A 22454-nucleotide genomic window follows, 5' to 3' on the forward strand; every position below is an offset into this window, starting at 1 on the left:
CTTCTTCCTTCACTGCTTTATTTCAAGAGGATATACAGCCCTCTTCTTTCATTCCTCACAAACACAACACTTAGCTTGTAACAGATAATTGCTCAGGCTTAGGGATAATGAAAGTGTTGCATGTGACATGATTCTGATGTGAATTGGAAGTATAAAAACAAAGAACATAAAATCCATAATTGCTGGATTAATTTAAGATGGAAATGGGGAGAAGACAGAAAGCAGTGAATCTTAGTTGACAGGATTGTAACTATTGGCTTTTTACATGCTATTAAAACCTGATAAAATCTCACCCATTCAGCTCTCCCTTCTACAGAATTTTGGTCCTCTGCCAAACTTTCAGTAATAAATAGAGCCTGCAGACTCTCTGAACAGAGAACTGCAGCTTTTCAGGGGAGAAATCAAAACAAGATCACAAGGTAAGAATGAAATCAATATTCTGGTAGATTTTTAGTCATGTCTTGCAAAGTGAGATCTTGAGAACCATGGAGAAATGGTTTTATTTCTATAAAATAAAGGATTAGGTCGATTTATTATTATTGCCAATAGAAGTAAAAGTTGATGATAATAGTTGCTACTAACTTCGAATTCCATTTTGCTTTCCTTTGAGTGATTTATAAAATTATTAATAAATTGCTAAAATAAATTGTTTTTATAGTACTGTTCCCTTTCCCCACCACAAACCTTCATAAAGCAAGTTGATAATTCTATTTCCTACTCCTGAAATGCTTATCCAAGACAAACATACTCACAATTGTTTACAAGCAGTTTTCAAGAAAGAAGGATAAATATAAGAACTGAAAGGTGCCATTACCTCAAAAGAATCTGCTCAAAAATAATTTGTGAAAAAATAAGGAATTGACATTCTAAATGAGTAAATTTAAAAGCTCATTAGTGTTGCTACTATTCTTCATTTAGAGTGAAAATTGTTTTTGTTCTCTTTTAATTCTTGCTGTCTTGCACTTTCCTCTGCCTTATCTTTCCCTGCATGAATACTTGCCTCCAGACTATTTTAATCTAAAAAATGGCACAAAGTCCTAAGTATTGTGGCTGCACACGAGTTGATTCTAGAAGGTCTTCAGAGACTTGAGAGTGGAGTATCTAGGACTAGGTGTGGCTGGATATTCTTGATGCTCACTCACTCCTCAGCATTGTGCTTCTTCAGCTTGAATCATCCCTTTATGTCACTGTATGCATCCCTGTATGTCATCCTATGCTGTTCCCTACATCCCTACCTACTGCTTCTCACATTTGTCTTTTGAATACTTAGTGCTCTTCTTCTAATTTCGACCCTGAAAAGGCATAGCTCTGTGTTCAGAAAACTTCAAAATCCTCTGTTTCTTAAAGATTAGGGTGGGTGCTTGAGCTGAATCACATGGCTGGGTAGTGTCCTTAAATTGTAAAGAACTCTCACAGCCATCACTCTCTGCATTTCACATTTTCTTCTCCATGCTTCTCTGAAAGGATCCGGGATTTCCTACCAATATTTGACTGGTGGCTGCATAATTCATTTTCTCAGCAATGTATTGACCTAGATGTTTTTCTGTTTTCCATCACTGTTTAACTTACAATATCTAAAGAAAGAATGTACCTCTTTTCCTTTCCCATTTATAGACAGGGAAGAATCCTGAGGGGAACTTGCACTTAGGGGTTGAAATAGGTCTAAAAAGTAAGGGAAACGATTGAGAAATGGGAGCTGCCTCTTCTGGCCACAGTCTGTAGAGGATTAAAGAAACAGCTTTCAACCAACTTCAGGGAATGTATCTGAGTTTCAGCTGTAAAAAGTTCTGCTCCATGGAGGAATTAAATCATTACAGGAAAATACTGTGGGAGGTGAGGAGGGGGGTTGGGGTGCAGCATTGAGGGAAGAAAAAAATAAACACCAAGAATTGTTTATGCGAGTAAATCTGACAGCATGAGGCCTGTCTTGGAGATATGAGTGCAAAGTTAAACCATTACATGGAAGTACTGCAGAGGGGGCAGCACTGGGGGAAGAAAAATATATACATCAGGGAAAGTTTATGCCAGTAAATCTGATAGCATAAGGTCTGTTTTGGAGATGTGAGTGTAACTGCGCCAAAATCAATGTATCTTTCATTCAACAAGTTGAAATTTTGCCAAACATGGTGGGAATCAAGTGATAGAATTCTCTTATATCTCAACTTGCAGCAGGGACATTTAGAAACATTAAGACCAAAAATAATCTCCTTGAACAGCAGAAAGAAATCTTAATTCCATTAAAAAAAAATGATGATGGGCTTCCCTGGTGGCCCAGTGGTTGAGAGTCCGCCTGCCGATGCAGGGGACATGGGTTCGTGCCCCGGTCCGGGAGGATCCCACATGCCGCGGAGCGGCTGGGCCTATGAGCCATGGCCGCTGGGCCTACGCGTCTGGAGCCTTTGCTCCGCAACGGGAGAGGCCACAGCAGTGAGAGGCCCGTGTACCGCAAAAAAAAAAAAAAAAAAAAATGATGCTTGGTTCAAGGACTTTAGGAAATTCTGGTAGAACATCTAATCTCTTTTCAATTTCCCTGTGGTTTCTCTGGTGCTGATATCTGTACACAAAAGGAACCTTTAAGGGTACACAGCCTTAGAGGACAGGCAAAGTTCATTTTTGGAGGTGTTAAAGGGGGGAATAAAGAGTTTGGGGCACTTCTTCCCTGTAGCAGACTCCTGGCACATGTTCACATGCTATCCTTGTTATTGTTGGTAAATCATGCTATATCTGTGAAAGTTTTTGATTTTTTTGTTTTGTTTTGTTTTTTGTTTTAAGTGAAGAGTGCAGTATAACATAATAGTAAAAAACACAGATTTTTAGAGTAAGATAGGCCTCACCTCCATTATCTGTCATTGATTAGCTGCATGATTTTGGATCTTAACTTTCCTGAGCCTGAATTTTTTTTCTCTTGTGTAAAATGTAAAACAAAAACAAAACAATAATAAAACAGTCTACCCTAGAGAGGTGATGAGATGCTTATGAAGGTAAAGCAAGTCAGAAGCAGTCATGAAAGGTAACTGTTAATGAGCATTGAAATTTTACTAAATGTGAGACATTCATTCCACATTCTCCCATTTAATCTTCACAGTACCTCTGTGAAATAAATATTATCTTCTCCATTTATAAAATTAAGCAGGTGAGATTTAGAAAGATCTTACTAACCCAACATGACACAACCAGCAAATTTCAGACCAGCAATTAAAACCCAGAGTTAAGTTCCGTGAAGGAGAAAGACCCAAGAGGGAAAATGGATTCCAAATGACTTAATTTAATGCGTCTCTAATCCTCTTTGTGAAGCCATTTTCTATTCAGATTTTCCATAATTTTCAAACAAAAATTTTAGTGAGATAACATTAAAACCTTTCACCTGTTTTCTTTAGGGCTACATTCATTACCATCTGAGGGAAAGGGTTCTTGTCAGCCACCGTTCTCTTATGTGACTTTCTTTTGTCATTCCCACTGGTAATGCCAGAACCAACAGTATCCATCTATAAACTTGGCTATACTTTTAACCAGCATACCAGTCTACACCTAGTTCCCCTTCACTTTGAACAGCTCATAAATTGGATGATCATCACAATTTTCCCCAGCAGTGCTAATGAATCTGAGACCTTTTGCAATTGTAAGAATGTTCTGCTCATTACTTCTCCAGGACTTCCTAGCAAAGATTAGATATTTTCTTAAAGAGTTGGACAGAACTTCATAGTTTTGCATGTCTGCTGTGTTCAAATCTCAACCACTCTAACTTCTTAGCCCTAACTTCTTAGGCTGCTGGCTCCATCATTTGCAGTTGTTTAAGAAATGCTATTTAAGTAGTTTATATTTTCTTTTAAAAGAGGAAATGATATGACTTTTCCCCACGTTCTTTCATTTTGGGGCTTGTTAAACCCAAACATGATCTTTCCTCTAACCTGAATTTATTAGTTCCAAAATTTTTCCTACCTAAGGTTTTATTTTTCCATTATCTTTTATACATATATTATACATTAGTTGTCCACACTCTTTAGCAATCCTGTTTAAACAATACTTTATCAGTAGTCAGCAGGATTGCTTCATGCAGGTAAATCAGTAGTAGTAGTATTGTTTCCTTGAGTAAATATTTATTTTTTTCTAGTCATTTTTAAGAGTTTGAGCCACAGACCTAGGTGCCAACATTCATTCTAGTGTAATTCGGTGGCTATCTTTAGCTTCCTTTTTTTTCTTCATTATGACTTGTATAAGATCCATATTACCTCAATGTATCATGCAGGGACTAGTAACCTCGAGGGTTGTAGTTCACTGCTAGGTCCAGATAACTTCTGTACTTATTACATGCAACACCTCTTCTTGGCAAAGAAAGTGACACCAGTTATATTCTTTTGCTCTGCATCATTAGGCATACTAAGAAAGAGGTCATATCTGTCCAGAGGAGGAAAATAATTAGGTCTTATCTTGGAGAAGAGAAGTGTCTAGCATAGTCTTTTCACTTCAGTAGTTTTCACTTTAAACCCAGCTACCAGGTAACCAAGACTGAGCTTAACTTGGATTCCCATGTAAGGATGATGAAGTCAGCAATCTGGGAAACTGCTACAGCCCATGAAGTAGGCAGCGTGGTGGGAGACAAAGGCTTGTCACGCCATGGTGGACAAGTTTCCACACCTCTGAGTTGTATTTCTGATCATTGCACAAGATAGCTCTGTTGAAACTTTTATGGGAATTAAATATCCAGGGTATGGATTGTGGCTTAGCTTATTCAGGTCAATGTCCAGGAACTCCCACATTTGTGAGTAGAAAGCTTCTATACTCTTGATTTTTAAATGTCTTCTAATAATCAAATTTAATATCTAATACACAATGCAGTATATCACTGGGTGGCCATTTGGTTGTGAAAGAAAATCTCATGGTCTGTCCAGGGATGATGTTCAAAACATTTAACAGCCGGCATGGCATGGCAGAGATAAGTGAGAAAGGAACTTGCCACGTGGAGCATGCCAGCTGAATACAAACATTGGAAGGGACTCTCATTGTGGCTTTGGCCTCTATCAACTAATGTGGGATAATGTGTTAGTGAAGGAGCTGTGGAATAGCTAAAGTTTTACAGAACTTTTAACAACCTGGCCAGTGTTTCTGTTACCATTCGATAGGCAAATCCCAAATATAGGAGAAAAATCCTATAAAAGTTATGCTAGCAATAACTTTAGTCTTTGTATAAGGAAATACTTTCACATATTATGAGAATATGTTTACAATTAACTTCTGAATGAAGGTAATGTAAAATAATATCTTAATCAGAAAACAGTTTTTAGTGCTTTTCTCTTTTGAGCATCATTATGGACTCATGATTTTTGGTGATGTGTAATTAACTCGTTTTCAGACTTGTTTTGATTAGCTATAATTTTTTGTTATCTTGAGTCACTGGTCACAATTTAGCACACAGAAGCCCCTTCATGGTGGCGCTTTTTTTTTGCGGTACGCGGCCTCTCACTGTTGTGGCCTCTCCCGTTGCGGAGCACAGGCTCTGGACGCGCAGGCTCAGCGGCCATGGCTCACGGGCCCAGCCACTCTGCGGCAGGTGGGATCTTCCCGGACCGGGGCACGAACCCATGTCCCCTGCATTGGCAGGCGGACTCTCAACCACTGGGCCACCAGGGAAGCCCCGGTAGTGCTTTTTTTAAAGCTACCTCAGAACTTTAAAATATGCATCACTGCTTTCAGGCAACAAGTTATTCAGGCTCACCCTGCATTTCTTCTATCTGAAACATTAAATCAGCCATTCTCCAAAGAGCCCTAGTTTCTTCAGTGGAGAACATTATTAGGCTACCAAAATCTGGGCCCTGGGATATACATTGGATTATATCATCTTAATACTGAAATTAAAGCAGTTCACTTAAAATCATGAGTTCATATTTGTATTATCACTGGAGTTCTATGATATACATCAAAATACTTCTTACAATTATTTTTAATATTTTATTTTGTTATGAGTATATAAACATTTGTTTGATTTACACTTTGGTCCAATTGTTTAAGTTCTTTTTGACTTTGAAAATGCTGATGTGTTATTAATTGACAGTTTTTTAAATTTGGTTGCTGCATTAGTTACTGGAGCATATGGAAACCTGCTTAACCGTTCACTTTATAAATAGGATGTTAACTGAAGTTTGATCTTCAGTGTCTTTACAAGTCATTTCATTTGGTCACTGTGTGTCCACCCACAATGACTTAATGCATGATTGTATGTATATGATTTTCATAATCAATTTTATACACAAATTAATATATATATAAATTTTTGGTGAACAAATCCTACTGCTGTTTTACAAGAAGAAAATAGCAATAAAAGTACTATATTGGCAATCTGTAAAATTAATAGTAAAACTAGTAATAATAGTACCACTATTGGCAATCTGAATTTTTTTTTAAAAGAACATCTCAAATAGTTACTTATAAATTTCAAAATCTTTTCCTGATATAAAATTTTTCAGTTTATCCAAAAATAAATAAATAAATAAATAAAATAATAAATAAATAAATCCAAAAATAAAATATTTTTATTGATTTTAAAATATCAATTTATGTATTCATATTATTATACTAACATTTTGCTTAAAATATATCATTATTTAAATATTAAAATGTTTAAACTAGCTGCTATGGAACACAGTATGAAGGTTCCTCAAAAAATTAAAAATAGAACCACCATATGATCTAGCAATCCCACTTTTCTGTATGTACCCAAAAGAATCGAAAACAGGATGTTGAAGAGATATTTACACACCTATGTTCATTGTAGTATTATTCAAAATATCTAAGAGGTGGAATCAACCCAAATGTCCACTAATGAATGGATAAAGAAAATATAGTATATACATACAATGGAATATTTTTCAGCCTTAAAAAAAGGAGGAAATCCTGTCACAACAGGGATGAACCTTGAGGACATTATGCTAAGTGAAATAAGCCAGACACAAATACTGTATACTATATGATCCCACTTATAGGAGGTATTAAAGTAGTCAAACACAAGAAGCAGAGAGTGGAATGGTGTTGCCATGGGCTTTGGGAAGGGGGAAATGGCGAGTTGTTGTATGATGGATATAGTTTTAGTTTTACAAGATGAAAAAGTTCTAGAGATCTGTTGCACAACAATGTGAATGTAGTTAACACTACTGAAGTGTACACTTAAAAATGGTTAAGAGGGTAAGTTTTATATTATCTAATTTTTACCACAATCAAAAATGTTTAAAAAGAAGGGCTTTGAGCAGGGGGTGGGGGAGAATGTTTAAACAACCCAACTGTATTTAGAGATATTATTAAGTCAATGTCCAGAATACATTAGTTGTTAGCCATTTCTTTTTAGGATTTAGAAAAAAGCAATGTAGATCACATTTAAACAAAAAATATGTAAAGATAATTTGTATCACTTGATATGCTTTAGCTGCAATAAAAGAATAACAAATTGAATATGGCTCAAATTATAAGGACACTTACTGCTCACTTAACAAGAAGTTCTGAAGTTGGCAGCCCCAGAGTTGGTGCAAAGAATCAAGGACATTACCAAAAGACCCAGGCTCTTCTTACCCTTCTGCTCTACCATTCTCAGACTGTCCATGATCTCTCCCTTCATGGGAGAAGATGGCTGGCCCAGCTTTGAACATCACATCCTCACAGAGGCCAACTGAGTGGAAGTCAAACAGCACTTACTTCTAAGGAGAGAAAATTTCCCAGAAGCCCCAGACACACCTCCCCTCTGTATCAATGGTAAGATCTGTGTCACATGCCTATACCTAGACCTGTTATTGGCAGATGGAGACAGTACTGCCATGAATGGCTTAGGTTTCTGCATATCTAAATTTCTTCTTTGGGGAAAGAAAAGAGATTTGTCAGCTAAGAAACAACATTCACGCTAGGTAAACTCTCAGCATCCCCTCATTCCTGCAGAACTCCAACCATTTTTAGGTTTTCAGGACTTCTTGCCCATCGCTGAGAAGGGCAGCTAAATTCTTTTCAAAGTCATCCTGAGGATTCTGCCTTAGTCTGAAAAACACCTCAAAAATTGTCTTTAATCTGATTTTCAGTTCTTTCAGGACAGAAAACTGTCTTTAATCAGACATATCAGAAGCACTTCTTCCATACTAAGGGAAGAGAGGAATGTGTCCATTTCCCATTTGACCATTTTCTAGTCAGCTCAATTCATTCTTAAATACAGATGCTGATGTTCCTTTAATTTTTTTTTTTTTTTAGCCATGAAATAGATTGCTTACTTAATTCTGTCAATGAGTCTCTTTGACCACCACACTTGAGAAAGTAGAATCCATATATTTTAGAATTCACTGACAGTCTCTATTTCCTTTAACTTAAAAAATTCATTAACATATACACACAGAAAATTGCACAAATCATGTGAACAAACCTATGCAACCATAAAAAGAAACAGAAGAGTAAAGAGCTCCAGAATCTTCCTCCTGCCCTCTTCTTGTCACTTCTCTCTACCTCAAGAAAAGCCATTATTAGGTTTTCTAATATCATATATTCAATTTGCCTTTGGGAGTTTTGACCTATTTATAAATAAATTCATACATTCTATATCTTTTTGTGTCTAGCCTCATTCATTCAAGATTATGTTTGTGAGATGCCTCTGTGTTGTTGCACCTAGAAGTAGCTTGTTTACTCTCATTACTGGTTAGAATTCCTCTAAATGAATGTGCCACAATTTATCCATTATAATGTAGTGGGACATTTGCATTGTTTGCTGCTTGGAGTTATGTGACTAGGACTGCTAGGAACATTCCCCTACATATCTTTTGGCAAATATTTTTATGCCTTTCTGTTGGATATATACCTTCAAGTAGACTTGTTGGGCCAAATGTATGTATATGTTCAGCTTTAGTGGATACTACCACATTATTTTCCAAAGTGGTTGTAGCAATTTACACTCTCATCAGCCATGTATAAGAATTCCAGTTGTCCCAAATCCTTGCAAATACCTGTTATTTCCTGTCTTCCTCATTTTAGCCATTCTGATAGATAGGCATTGTGGTTCTCCTTCAACTTTAATGCATGCATTTTCTTTACTTTTCCTAGAAATATGTTGTTTCAGTCTGGGGCAACTAGACTTAAGTTAGCTAACAAACACATTTCAGAAAAAGATATCTTCCCTAGGATTGTAGTTTTGGAGTTGAGGTATGCCTCTGTTGTGTACCAACTGCAAAGCAACATTAATTAGAAAAGAAAACATTAAGAAAACAAACCATCATATTATATTTGGTTTTCAGAAAAAAAGTCAGGAATCACTTTTTTTAAATGTTACACTATAGTAGAAAAAAAGGATTATTCTCTTAACCCCATGATCACAAATGGAGTTTTTATAGACTTTGAATACAACATACTTTAAGGAAATTTAGTCGTTATTATTGAATAATTATGATCTAATAATAATCCACCCTCAATGTTTTATTAAATAAAGCATTGTCCAAATGACATACAATTAAACAAAGTATCTACTTTATGTAATTTATCACAAGCATTTGATAAACCAGGTGATATAGAGGTTCTACATGTGACATCAAAGCACTAAAGGCTGACTGACTGACTGGTTTGGGTTTATTTTTAAGCACAAGGACAATTCTTATCTTCCGGTTGGGTGTCAGAAGCCTTAAGTTCAAACAAAGCAAAGGGTATTTTTAGAGCTTATATTTAGTCTTCATAATATAACTAGCAAGCACTAACTAGTAGTTGACTTCCATTCTTAAAGAGGAAATTTTTCTTAAATGTTTTTATTTTTGAAGCAGGTCTGGTACATTACCTTCTACCAATGCAAAGTTTTGCTGCTTTGGGCTGCCTTCTCTTGGTCCTAAATCTTATTTTATTTTATTTTTTTATTGTTTGGCTGTACAGCTGCTGTGGAAGTGCAGAGTCTTAACCACTGAACCGCCAGGGAATTCCCTCTTGGTCCTAAATTTTAGGCATTAGAGTCCTTATTTCCCCATTACCATAAACATCTGGCTAACCCTTTCGGAAGCTCCTCTTGTTATTCCTCAGTTTTTCAAATCTGCCTTCAAATGAAGCCTACTAGCCTCCAGGATCAATTCCAGAAATATCTAGTGGCATCCCTATGCACTGGGAATGGAAGTTAGGTATACTTTCACTGGCTATAAATATATATATATATATATATATATATATATATATATATATAGTATCTGGAATAAACTCTTCTTATCAATGTTTTATGTAGTTAAGAAATGTACCATACCCAAATCAGTCTGCTTCTTTAGAAATTTAAAGATATATATTGCATTCTACTTTGAAGATGCACTTCAAAATCTTAAGCTTTTCCTGTCTAAAATCTGATGTTTCTCTTAAAAAACAAACAGCAAGTCACCTGCTAGAATTTCGGATGCTGCCCAAAGAACCATATCCTTGTTAGGATTTGGAACTGTACAAATATTAAACCACTCTAGACTGGAATCTGGGCACTATTTCCAGAGTCAAAGCTGACATTAATGGGCAAGTTCTCATATTTGGTTAAGCAATATGTTTTGGTTGTATTGTTGCCAATTCCATATGCTCTCACGCTTCTTGGTATGTATTTTGTGGAGAATAGGCAAGATCCAGAAATAATTCTTCCAAACATACATACACATAGATGCAATTACTTTTTTTTTTATGAATAAACAGGGATGATAGAGTTTGATATAGCTTCATTGCCTACCCTTGCAAGTTGTTTTCCTTTGTGGATCTAGGTACAAACTTTTTAGAAAGCAAAACAAGGCAGGTCTAAAACAACTAACTGAAAAAAAACAGATTGGATTTTTATCTCCAGTTTTGAGTGCTGATTTATGACCGAGTGACTCAGGTATATTCACATGCTGTGGCTTGGCACCTACTTTTACCTTGTCTATTTCTCAGAAAAGCCTTTATCCAGACTGAGATTTTGCCCCCACTCCTTGTTCCCCTGCCACCTTCTATGGAATGCTGTGCCAGAAATATTTTCTGTGATTCAGTTTTAATCACATCTTCTAAAACTTTTCTCACTCTTCCCTCACATTGTCTTACAAGCTAGAAGGAAACAAATCAAGGCTGCATGCCCTTATCCCCATCCGAAAAAGTGAGCAGTTTCATTGGCTCCTAGAGACGGGACATTGCACTGTGGAAGAAGGTATTCAAACATTTATTAAATTCCATACTTGAGACAAAAGGACAGCATCAAAAATTTCCCTGATAAAATGGAACAGTTCCCTGTATTTTCTTCACACTTTGTTTTTCTTTGCTGTTGTTTCTTAAAATTTTAATGAAACATTAGCAGGTTATAGAGGAAAGAGCAGTCATAGCTACTGCTCTGTGAGTTGGGGACCTAAGTTCTGGTCCTCGTCCTCCACCACGTACTCACTCACTAGCTGTGTGACCTTAAGTAAGACCTGCTTTGAGTGTCACTTCCCTCATCTGTAAAATAAGGAGTTTTAGGACAGCCCTGCAGTTTTTAATGGTACTCAGTGGACGGCAAATGTGCTTTAGTGGTTCTACAAATATCTGATGCTAATTTCACAGGTTCTGGGGCTACTCTAAGACTAAACACCGATCCATAAACCCAATCAAAATTTCTTTTCGGGCTTCCCTGGTGGCGGAGTGGTTGAGAGTCTGCCTGCCGATGCCGGGGATACAGGTTCGTGCCCCGGTCCAGGAAGATCCCACATGCCGCGGAGCGGCTAGGCCCGTGAGCCATGGCCGCTGAGCCTGCGCGTCCGGAGCCTGTGCTCCACAACGGGAGAGGCCACAACAGTGAGAGGCCCGTGTACCACAAAAATAAATAATAATAAAAAAAATAAAAATTTCCTTTCTGCTCATCCAAATAGTTTCATTGTCTTCAGTGACTGACATTACAATCTTCTCTCTTTTTAAAAATGTTCTGCAGTTTCATAATTAATATATCAAGATGTAGATTTTTTTCTTTTTTTTTTTTTAAACCTACTTGGGATTCATTGGGATTTTTAGATCTGAGGATTGGGGTCTTTCAATAATTCTGGAAAGTTCTCAGACTTTATATCTTCAAATATTGCTCCTTTCCTATTCTATCTCCTTCTAAAATTCCAAATAGATACACCTTAGACTGTCTCAATCTGTCCTTGAAGTCTCTTACCCCCTTTTTCATATTTTTCATCTTTTTAAAAAAATAATAATTTTTTTAAAGTCTTTATTGAATTTGTTACAATATTGCTTCTGTTTTATGTTTTGGTTTTTTGGCCGCGAGGCATGTGGGATCTTAGCTCCCCGAACAGGGATCTAACCCGCAACCCCTGCATTGGAAGGCAAAGTCTGGACCGCCAGGGAAGTCCCTATTTTCCATCTTTAAGTGTTCCTGGATTGTATTCCAAGGAATATCTTCAGATATATTTTCTAGTTCACTGACTCTCTTCATATGTGTCTAATCTGTTTAATCAATCCATGGAGCTTTAATTTCAACAATATATTTTTCATTTCTAGATATTCTATTTGGATCTTTTTCAAATCCATTTGTTCTTTGTTCATGTTTTCAATCTTTTTAGAACTCTACCTAAACATATTAAAATCAGTCGTTTAAAAAAAAGAATCAGTTGTTTTATATGTCATTTCTGATTGTTCTAATACATGAAGCCTTTGCAGGTTGGTTTCTGCTGTCTGTTCCCTCCATGGGCTCTCACCATGATGCCTAGTATTCTTGTTTGCTTTATAAATCTTGACTGCAAATTCCTCATTCATCCTGCAAATTTTTCTCTGTGAATATTCTGTGGCTTGAGTTGCAGCTGGTAAAATTCATCAAGATAAGATTTGAGTTTTCCTTTCCAATATGCTTTGGGATACTACCAACCTAGAACCATTTTATGTTTAATTCTCTATTTCAGGCTTTTGGAGGCACACAGGTAGTGAGTGTGAATACAGGCTGCAAACCCCTTGGGGGCTGACTTTTCATGAGGAGATAAATTCTCAGAGCAATGGTTTCCCTTCCCTCGGACAAACAAGCTTCCTAGCTATCCCCTTCTGCAGGTGGGGTTTATTTATCTCAATCAACTTTAACCTGTGAGTGTAGCCCTTTGGATATCCAGGTTTGTGCAGCAATTCCCTATTAGAATCCCCACCTTAGGTACATCCTGGGCTTTATTTCCTGGCCCCTGCACTTCATGTATTGTCTGCTCTCTCTAGCATTTAGCAGACAACTTTAGAAAAAAGCCAGGCTTGAATGCCTACTATACATTCTTTACTTTCATGCCAGCTCAACGATAAATTTGAAAAACTTTAAAAAATATTTCTTACAGCATTATAGTTGTTTTGTCAGGTGGGTTGGCCATGGTAACTAATCCACTGTTATGTCAGAAACAGAAGTCTCTGATTAATTAACTTTATAATGAGCAAATATTATAAATTTAAATATATAAACCATAGTTATATTAATAAATTAACAAATTCCTGATTTTCTCTTTTTTGTCTCTTCAGGGTTCTATTCAATATTCCTTTTTCAGAAAAGGATTCTACTTCTTAAAAAGTTTTGAAAATTTCCTCTTCCACCCACAAACTGTAATGATTATAATGATTTCTCCTTATGATGTTGCTAAATCTATTCACTAGCTAGACCACCACTGATGGCGTATGAACTGAGTCTCAGTTTCACTCTCCCTTACAAGGTCAAATAATCCAGGTGGCATGTCATATTTTCAAACTTTTAATTTTGTTTTCTTAGTAGGGAAACCTTTTTGACCTAGAAAACTTTAAGCAGAAGCCCAGTATGGAAAAGAGGTTTCTGCTCTGGGCTCAGGAATAGGGAAGAAGATCTGAAAGCCAACAGATCTGAATTTCTCCACACCTTTTCTGAAGTACCTCATGAATTCTAAAAGTGTTTGCTTGAGTTTTTAGGCTACGGGACCTTACGCAAGTTCTTTGATCTCTCTGTGCTTCAGTTTCCTTATCTGTAAAATAGGGAAGATAATAGTACCCCCTGATAAAACTGCTATGATGATTGAATGAGTTATATATATAAAGCATTTAGTACAGTACAGTATTGGCACAGAGTGAACACTATATAATGGTTAATTTTTTAAAACACAGGACTTTTAACTCTTCGAAAATCCTATTGAATTTTTCATACTCCTTTGACTTTTTACAAAATTCATAATTTGTATATTACTTGTCCAGTTTTACTTAAAAAGAATTTTCAAAGTAAAAGAAAAAAGTGATCTCAACTTTAAACTTCAGAGTCAAACTAAAACCAAAGACCTGTTTATTCTTTGTTGTTTCATTCCCATACATTGCTTTCTTCTAGCACTTAGGGCTCTCTGAATCCATAAAAACAAAAACAAATCTACACTACAGACTCTATAGACTTCCCTTTTCACTTTAAGTTTTCTCTAAGACAAAACATACCCAAGTCCATCATGTACCTTGATCTCAGATCCACCTCTACCCAAGATATGACTTCTAGGTTACTTAATGCTCCCTTGTCCACCCGCCTCATCCTGCCTGCTATAAGGTTAGTGAAAAGAGAGGAGAAGGGCACAGGGCTGAGGCAGAGCTTGTGCATTTCTCTGAGGATGGCATCATTTTGGTGGTCAAGGGGCTGGTGTGGCTGCTGGTATAGAACCAAGCCCAGGGAGAGGGGAAAGAAGGGGCTGAACCAGGAACCTGTATAGGAGCACAGGAAAGAGAGTCAAAAGGATAAGAAGACCCTGGCTTTCAAGAACCCTCTTTATTTTTGAGATGAGGAGACTGTGACCTGGAGAGCTGAAAAGCCCTGTGGGGAGGGAGCAAATACTGGGTCTAAGCTTGAGAATGGGAGGTCATTCTACCTCTGCTTATTCAAAAATTACTAAAGACTTGGTCCAATACACAGCTGGGTCTCCCAAGTATGTGAGGCATAGGGAGGGGCAACCAAGGGGAATAAAACAACACATTGAACTGAGTAATTCAAAATGTTGATCACACTAAAACCACAGGGCCAGAGGCCAAACATAATGTCAGCTTCTTTAAATGCTTCAGAAAAAGCATTGACCCAAGAACAAGAAGACCTGGGTTCTATTAGGCTGAGCCATATAAAACTGTCATTTTTGTAAGTCAAAATTCAGTAGTGCCCATTTCACACTGCTCAACCCACAGTTCCAGTTCCACCACTCTGTGGATCTTTGGGATTTGGACAGGGCTTCCATATATGTCCAGCTGGTGATGCCTGCCTTGTCTAGTTTGTAGGGTTTTTGCGAGGACAGATCCAAATTACACAACATTTATTGAGTGCCTGCTTATGGGTAGCTGCTTGGAAAACAAAAGATGACTAAGGTATAACGCTGGTTCCCGAGGAACTAGCAGTCCAGTGGAGGAGATAGGGAAACAAATAAAGTTGGATATGATAAGCAAATAAGGGAGGAAGCAATAAATTGTGCTGATTGGGAGACAAAGGAATTTGAATTGAGCTCTAAGGGTTAAATAGAAGTTTCCCAGGTAAAGGGGAAGAGGCAACTTTAGCAAGAGGAACAAGGCATGGAGGTGTGAAAGTGTATGGTAGCTTGAGGAACGGTAAATAGTCCAGTGGGTCTAAAATGCACAGGGCATGGAGGAAGGGGCTGTGTGAGGCTAGAAAGTTTGAAGGGCAGGTCGTACCAGTGTATAAGAATGATTAGATAAGACTGCATCCAGGAAAACCGTAAGAAAGCATAGAAGTGTTTTACAAATACTGTGTTATTTACCTTAAAGACATAAAAGAAAGTTTCCCTAAAAACTCATACCATCCTTCCCCTCCTCTAACAAAAGTTTTGGCTTGAGTCATAGATTGATTTACCAGATTTCTTAATAGAGTATTTCCTCTCCCTAGGAGGCATGTAGAAACTTTCAGAGCAGTGGGGAGTGGGGGACAGGAAGTAATTCAGTTTGAGTGCTGTCTCATGGTTCCCCAAACTCAACCTCCCTTTCTTCGACATCACTTATTCTGATCTCCCCCAAGAAAGAAGTGAAGCCACCACAAACAAGGGAGTAGAGGGTCAGTGTGAGCACACTCCTCTCTTACCTTCTCCCTCAGCTTCCTTGCAAAATCTCTCAGAATTAAGTCATACAGTGTTGCCAAGCTTAGCCACAATCCCCATTTTTTCCTCCTCCTATAAGCCAGGACCAGTTTTGGGATGCTGACTTCTTTCAGTAATTTTCTGGTACCCAACAATGGGTCGTGTAATCCCACCACACCCTCAGAGATCCTCTGCACAAACAAGAACATGTAATCTTGATGAGACAGTGAATGGAATTAAAGGCCCAGGAATTTAATTCTACCTCATTCTACCAATGGCTTCCATGGAATAAGAGAAAGAACCAGATGGACTTGATTTCAGATTCTGGCTTTGTTACTTATTAGCTATGTGGCTTTTCCAAGATACTTAACCTCTCTGAGCCTCTATTTCCTCACTTCTAAAATGGAGGCAATCAATATTCAAATACTAGTGTCATGGTGACAATTATAAATAATGTACGTAAAACATCTGACCCACAGAAGATGGCCAAGATACTGTAACTGTTATAACCGTTAGCATTATCGCCACCACCATCATTATTAAGAGTTTGCACTAATGCAGACTCCCTACTGGTTTCATTCCTACACTCTTACTGCCCTCCATCTGTTCCTAAAATGGCAGCCAGAGCACTCTTTTAAAAACTAAGTCATATTCCATATTACTTAAAACCCTTCTTTGGTTTCCCATTGTACTTTGTTTTTTTGTTTTGTTTTGTTAATCTTTATTGGAGTATAATTGCTTTACAATGTTGTGTTATTTTCTGCTGTACAACAAAGTGAATCAGCTATATGTATACATATATTCCCACACCCCCTCCTCTTGAGCCTCCCTCCCACCCTCCCTATCCCAGCCCTCTACGTCGTCACAAAGCATCGAGTTAGTTTCCCTGTGCTATGCAGCAGCTTCCCACTAGCCATCCATTTTGCATTTGGTACTGTATATATGTCAGCACTGCTCTCTCACTTCTTCTCAGCTTCCCCATCCCCCTCTGTTTCCTCAAGTCCATTCTCTACATCTGCATCTTTATTCCTGCCCTGCCACTAGGTTCATCAGTACCGGTTTTTTTTAGATTCCATATATGTGCATTAGCATATGGTATTTTTCTCTTTCTGACTTACTTCACTCTGTATGACAGACTCTAGGTCCGTCCACCTCATTCAAATAACTCAATTTCATTCTTTTTTATGGCTGAGTAATATTCCATTGTATATATGTGCCACATCTTCTTTATCCATTCATCTGTCGATGGACATTTAGGTTGCTTCCATGTCCTGGTTATTGTAAATAGTGGTGCAATGAATATTGTGGTACATATATATTTTTGAATTATGGTTTTCTCAGGGTATACACCGAGTAGTGGGATTGCTGGGTCATATGGTAATTCTATTTTTAGTTTTTTAAGGAACCTCCATACTGTTCTCCATAGTGGCTGCATCAATTTACATTCACACCAACAGTGCAGGAGGGTTCCCTTTTCTCCACACCCTCTCCAGCATTTATTGTTTCTCGGTTTTTTGGTAATGGCCATTCTGACCAGTGTGAGATGATACCTCATTGTGGTTTTGATTTGCATTTCCCTAATGATTAGTGATGGTGAGCATCTTTTCATGTGTTTGTTGGCAATCTGTATGTCTACTTTGGAGAAATGTCTATTTAGGTCTTCCACCCATTTTGGGATTGGGTTGGTTTTTTTTTTAATACTGAGCTGCATGAGCTGCTTGTATATTTTGGAGATTAATCCTTTGTCAGTGCTTCATTTGCAAATATTCTCTCCCATTCTAAGGGTGGTCTTTTCATCTTGTTTATAGTTTCCCTTGCTGTGCAAAAGGCTTTAAGTTTCATTAGGTCCCATTTGTTTATTTTTGCTTTTATTACCATTACTCTAGGAGGTGGGTCAAAAAGGATCTGTGATTTATTTCATAGAGTGTTCTGCCTATGTTTTCCACTAAGAATTTTATAATGTCTGGACTTACGTTTAGGTCTTTAATCCATTTTGAGTTTACTTTTGTGTATGGTGTTAGGGATTGTTCTAATTTCATTCTTTTACATGTAGCTGTCCAGTTTTCCCAGCACCACTTATTGAAGAGGCTGTCTTTCTCCATTGCATATTCATGCCTCCTTTGTCAAAGATAAGGTGACCATATATGCATGGGTTTATCTCTGGGCTTTCTATCCTGTTCCATTGATCTATATTTCTGTTTTTGTGCCAGTACCATACTGTCTTGATTACTGTAGCTCTGTACTATAGTCTGAAGTCAGGGAGCCTGATTCCTCCATTCCTCCATTTTTCTTTCTCAAAATTGCTTTGGCTATTTGGAGTGTTTTGTGTTTCCATACAAATTGTACTATACTTTGTTCTACTTCTGTGAAAAATGCCATTAGTAATTTGATAGGGACTGCATTGAATCTGTAGATTGCTTTGGGTAGTATAGTCATTTTCACAATGCTGATTCTTCCAATCCAAAAACATGGTATATCTTTCCATCTGTTTGTATCGTCTTTGATTTCTTTCATCAGTGTCTTATAGTTTTCTGCATACAGGTCTTTTGCCTCCTTAAGTAGGTTTATTCCTAGATATTTTATTCTTTTTCTTGCATTGGTAAATGGGAGTGTTTCCTTAATTTTTGTTCTGATTTTTCATCATTAGTGTATAGGAATGCAAGAGATTTCTGTACATTAATTTTGTATCCTGCTACTTTACTAAATTCACTGATTAGCTCTAGTAGTTTTCTAGTGGCATCTTTAGGATTTTCTATGTATAGTATCATGTCATCTGCACACAGTGACAGTTTACTTCTTCTTTTCCAATTTGGATTCTTTTCATTTATTTTTTCTTCCCTGACTGCTGTGGTTAAACCTTCCAAAACGATGTTGAATAAAGTTCTGAGAGTGGGCACCCTTGTCTTGTTCCTGATTTTGAGGAAATGGTTTCAGTGTTTCACTATTGAGAATGATGTTGGCTGTGAGTCTGTCATATATGCCTTTTATTGGCTTTTTTATTTTGATTAAAAACTCTGGAGAGTTTTTAACCATAAATGGGTGTTGAGTTTTGTCAAAAGCTTTTTTCTGCAACTATTGAGATTATCATATGGGTTTTTTTTGCAGTACACAGGCCTCTCACTGCTGTGGCCTCTCCCCTTGCGGAGCACAGGCTCCGGATGTGCAGGCTCAGCGGCCATGGCTCATGGGCCCAGCCGCTCCGTGGCATGTGGGATCCTCCCAGACCGGGGCACGAACCTGCGTCCCCTGCATCGGCAGGCAGACTCTCAACCACTGTGCCACCAGGGAAGCCCTATCATATGGTTTTTATCCTTCAGTTTGTTAACATGATGTATCACATTGATTGATTTGCATATATTGAAGAATCCTTGCATTCCTGGGATAAACCCCACTTGATTGTGGTGTATGATCCTTTTAATGTGCTGTTGGATTCTGTTTGCGAGTATTTTGTTGAGGATTTTTGCATCTATGTTCATCAGTGATATTGGCCTGCAGTTTTCTTTCTTTGTGACATCTTTGTCTGGTTTTGGTATCAGGGTGACGGTGGTCTCATAGAATGAGTTTGGGAGTGTTCCTCCCTCTGCTATATTTTGGAAGAGTTTGAGAGGATAGGTGTTAGCTCTTCTCTAAACGTTTGATAGGATTCTCCTATGAAGCCATCTGGCTCTGGGCTTTTGTTTGTTGGAAGATTTTTAATCACAGTTTCAATTGCAGTGCTTGTGATGGGTCTGTTCACATTTTCTATTTCTTCCTGGTACAGTCTTGGAAGGTTGTACTTTCCTAAGAATTTGTCCATTTCTTCCAGGTTTGTTCATTTTATTGGGATATAGTTGCTTGTAGTAATCTCTCATGATCCTCTGTATTTCTGCAGTGTCGGTTGTTACTTCTCTTTTTTCATTTCTAATTCTGTTGATTTGAGCCTCCTCCCTTTTTTCCTGATGAGTGTGGCTGATGGTTTATCAATTTTGTTTATCTTCTCAAGGAACCAGCTTTTAGTTTTATTGATCTTTGCTATTGTTTCCTTCATTTCTTTTTCATGTATTTCTGATCTGATCTTTATAATTTCTTTCCTTGTGCTAACTTTGTAGTTTTGTTGTTGTTGTTGTTGTTCTTTCTCTTTCTCTAACTGCTTTAGATGTAAGGTTAGGTTGCTTATTTGAGATTTTTTCCTGTTTCTTGATGTAGGATTGCATTGCTATGAACTTCACTCTTAGGACTGCTTTTGCTGCATCCCATAGATTTGGGGTCATTGTGTTTTCATTTTCATTTGTTTCTAGGTATTTTTTTATTTCCTCTTTGATTTCTTCCATGATATCTTGGTTGTTTAGTAGTATATCGTTTAGCCTCCATGTGTTTGTATTTTTTGCAGTCTTTTTTCCTGTAATTGATAACTAGTATCATAGCATTTTGGTCAGAAAGGATGCTTGATATGATTTCAATTTTCTTAAATTTACCAAGGCTTGATTTGTGACCCAAGATGTGATCTATCCTGGTGACTGTTCTGTGTGCACTTGAGAAGAAAGTGTATTCTGTTGTTTTTGGATGCAATGTCCTATAAATATCAATTAAGTCCATCTGGTCTAATGTGTCATTTAAAGCTTGTGTTAACTTATTTATTTTCTATTTGGATGATCTGTCCATTGGTGTAAGTGGAGTGTTAAAGTCACCTACTGTTATTGTGTTACTGTCAATTTCCCCTGTTATGGCTGTTAGCATTTCCCTATGTATTGAGGTGCTCCTATGTTGGGTGCATACATATTTACAATGTTATAACTTCTTCTTGGACCATTACACTTTGAATAAAATCCAAGTTCCTTCCCCTGGCTTCCAGGGCCCAATCCTACCTGGCTTCTGTCTACTTCCATCTCCAACCCCATTATATTATACCCTTCCCGTTGCCTAATCTGCTCTAGCCACACTGGCCCTCTTAGTTCCCTAAACACTACAAGTTCTGTCAGGGCCTTTGACCCCTGAGTTTTCTCTGTCCAGAAGGCATCCTCTGTCCCCTCTCTGCCATATGTTCTTCACACCCTTTGGGTACAGCTTAAATGCCACATTCTCTGACTACACTACCTTAGTACCACTCTACTCCTTTATTTTCATTACCAGCCTAATTCTTATTTATGATGTTCATAAATGATTTATTTGTGTGATTATTTGCTCAAAATGTATCTCGCCCAAAAACGAATAAACTCCAGGAAGAAGTCTGCTTTGTTCACTACTGTATCCCCAGCACCTAGCCCAGCACTAAACAAGTGTTTGATTTATTTTTGTTATTATGAGGCAGCACTCTGTGCAGATACAAAACCACACCACTTGTGAACTCGGGACCTTAGAGAGGTTGGGATTTCCCTACAATGATTACTAGTCATGTTTCTTTTCAATGTTTTTAACTACTTTCTCGGACATCAAAGTTTAAACTTTCTATTTTCTATATCATCCAAATTTTCCATAATGAAAATGTATTTTTAATACAAATTTCTTGTAAACTCTGCATTTTAACAAGACTCCTCACAAGAAACCAATCTGATTAAATTAATTCATTTTAAAAGTAAAATTCACAGTAAGGAAAGAAAGACCAGCAGCCAACTTAACATTCTTAAGGGTATCAGTATTTTAAAAGAGGGAATCTGCTAATCAAAGAGCATTGCCATAAGAGAAGGTCAGTGATTCAATAAACAATTTTCTAGTTGATCAGATGTATCGATAGATGGTATGACAAAGTGAAATGAAAATTTCTGTGCAGTGTCCCATGGGTTAATGCTGATGGAATAGATAGTCCCTGGCAAGTAATGGGCAAACAGTATTTGTTAAATGTAGGTTTCTGAAGCCTTCTCCAGCCAAAGAAGCAATCACACACATGGCAACTTTGGAAATGACTATACCTCATACATTTCTGTTGTTGTTGTTGTTCAGAAATTAATTACCCACTAATGAATTTCTATTTAAGATACTATTTCTTGATTAAAATCTCCTTCCAGGTTATTATTTTTATTTAAATGTATGTCATTTCCTCTGGAATGTTCCCCTCCCAGTACATGCCACTCTTACCCTCTCCTCCCTCCTTTTTTCTTAAAAAGCTCCTTCTATTTCCTTTTATTATCTAAAATATGGCTGTCCCCTGGTGACACCACTATTCTCAAAACCTGCTCTCTTTCATTGTGTGCCCATGTCGTATGGCCAATAAAGAAAGTGGCACATTTCTCATTTTCCACTGCCCTTGGTAATTCCAACCATGGGCCCAACTACTTATGTTAATTTCTTTCCATTCTGGTTACCTGGGACCCCAACATCCTTTTCTGTTTGATGTTGCCTCTGCTGTCATCACCCTCAGTGACTTCAGTGCCTGTTTTAATGATTCTTTAGTCCTCTTTCACAGCTCACTCACAAAGCCTCATCCTGACCACCATTATTTTTTTCAGAAAGTTTTTTAATTCTTCTTTTTTAAATTTATTTATT

At 37.4% G+C, this 22454-nt stretch overlaps 1 protein-coding gene across 4 annotated transcripts in view; it reads left to right on the top strand.

Annotated features, from left to right (window-relative positions):
- Window positions 1-384: 384 nt before the first annotated feature.
- IL33 (interleukin 33) overlaps window positions 385-22454 on the top strand; it is a 44353-nt gene continuing 22283 nt past the window's right edge. For 2 of the 4 annotated variants that reach the window (XM_028493969.1, XM_028493971.1), the window contains exons 1-2: window positions 385-419; window positions 7580-7737. The gene's annotated coding sequence lies outside the window, so the exon portion shown is untranslated. Of the gene's footprint in view, window positions 420-7579; window positions 7738-11067; window positions 11138-22454 lie in introns of those variants that run through there. The other 2 variants (XM_007112353.2, XM_028493972.1) reach the window with 2 other exon arrangements.

This window comes from Physeter macrocephalus, chromosome 9 (genome assembly GCF_002837175.3).
Source record: "Physeter macrocephalus isolate SW-GA chromosome 9, ASM283717v5, whole genome shotgun sequence".
Lineage (NCBI taxonomy): Eukaryota > Metazoa > Chordata > Mammalia > Artiodactyla > Physeteridae > Physeter > Physeter macrocephalus.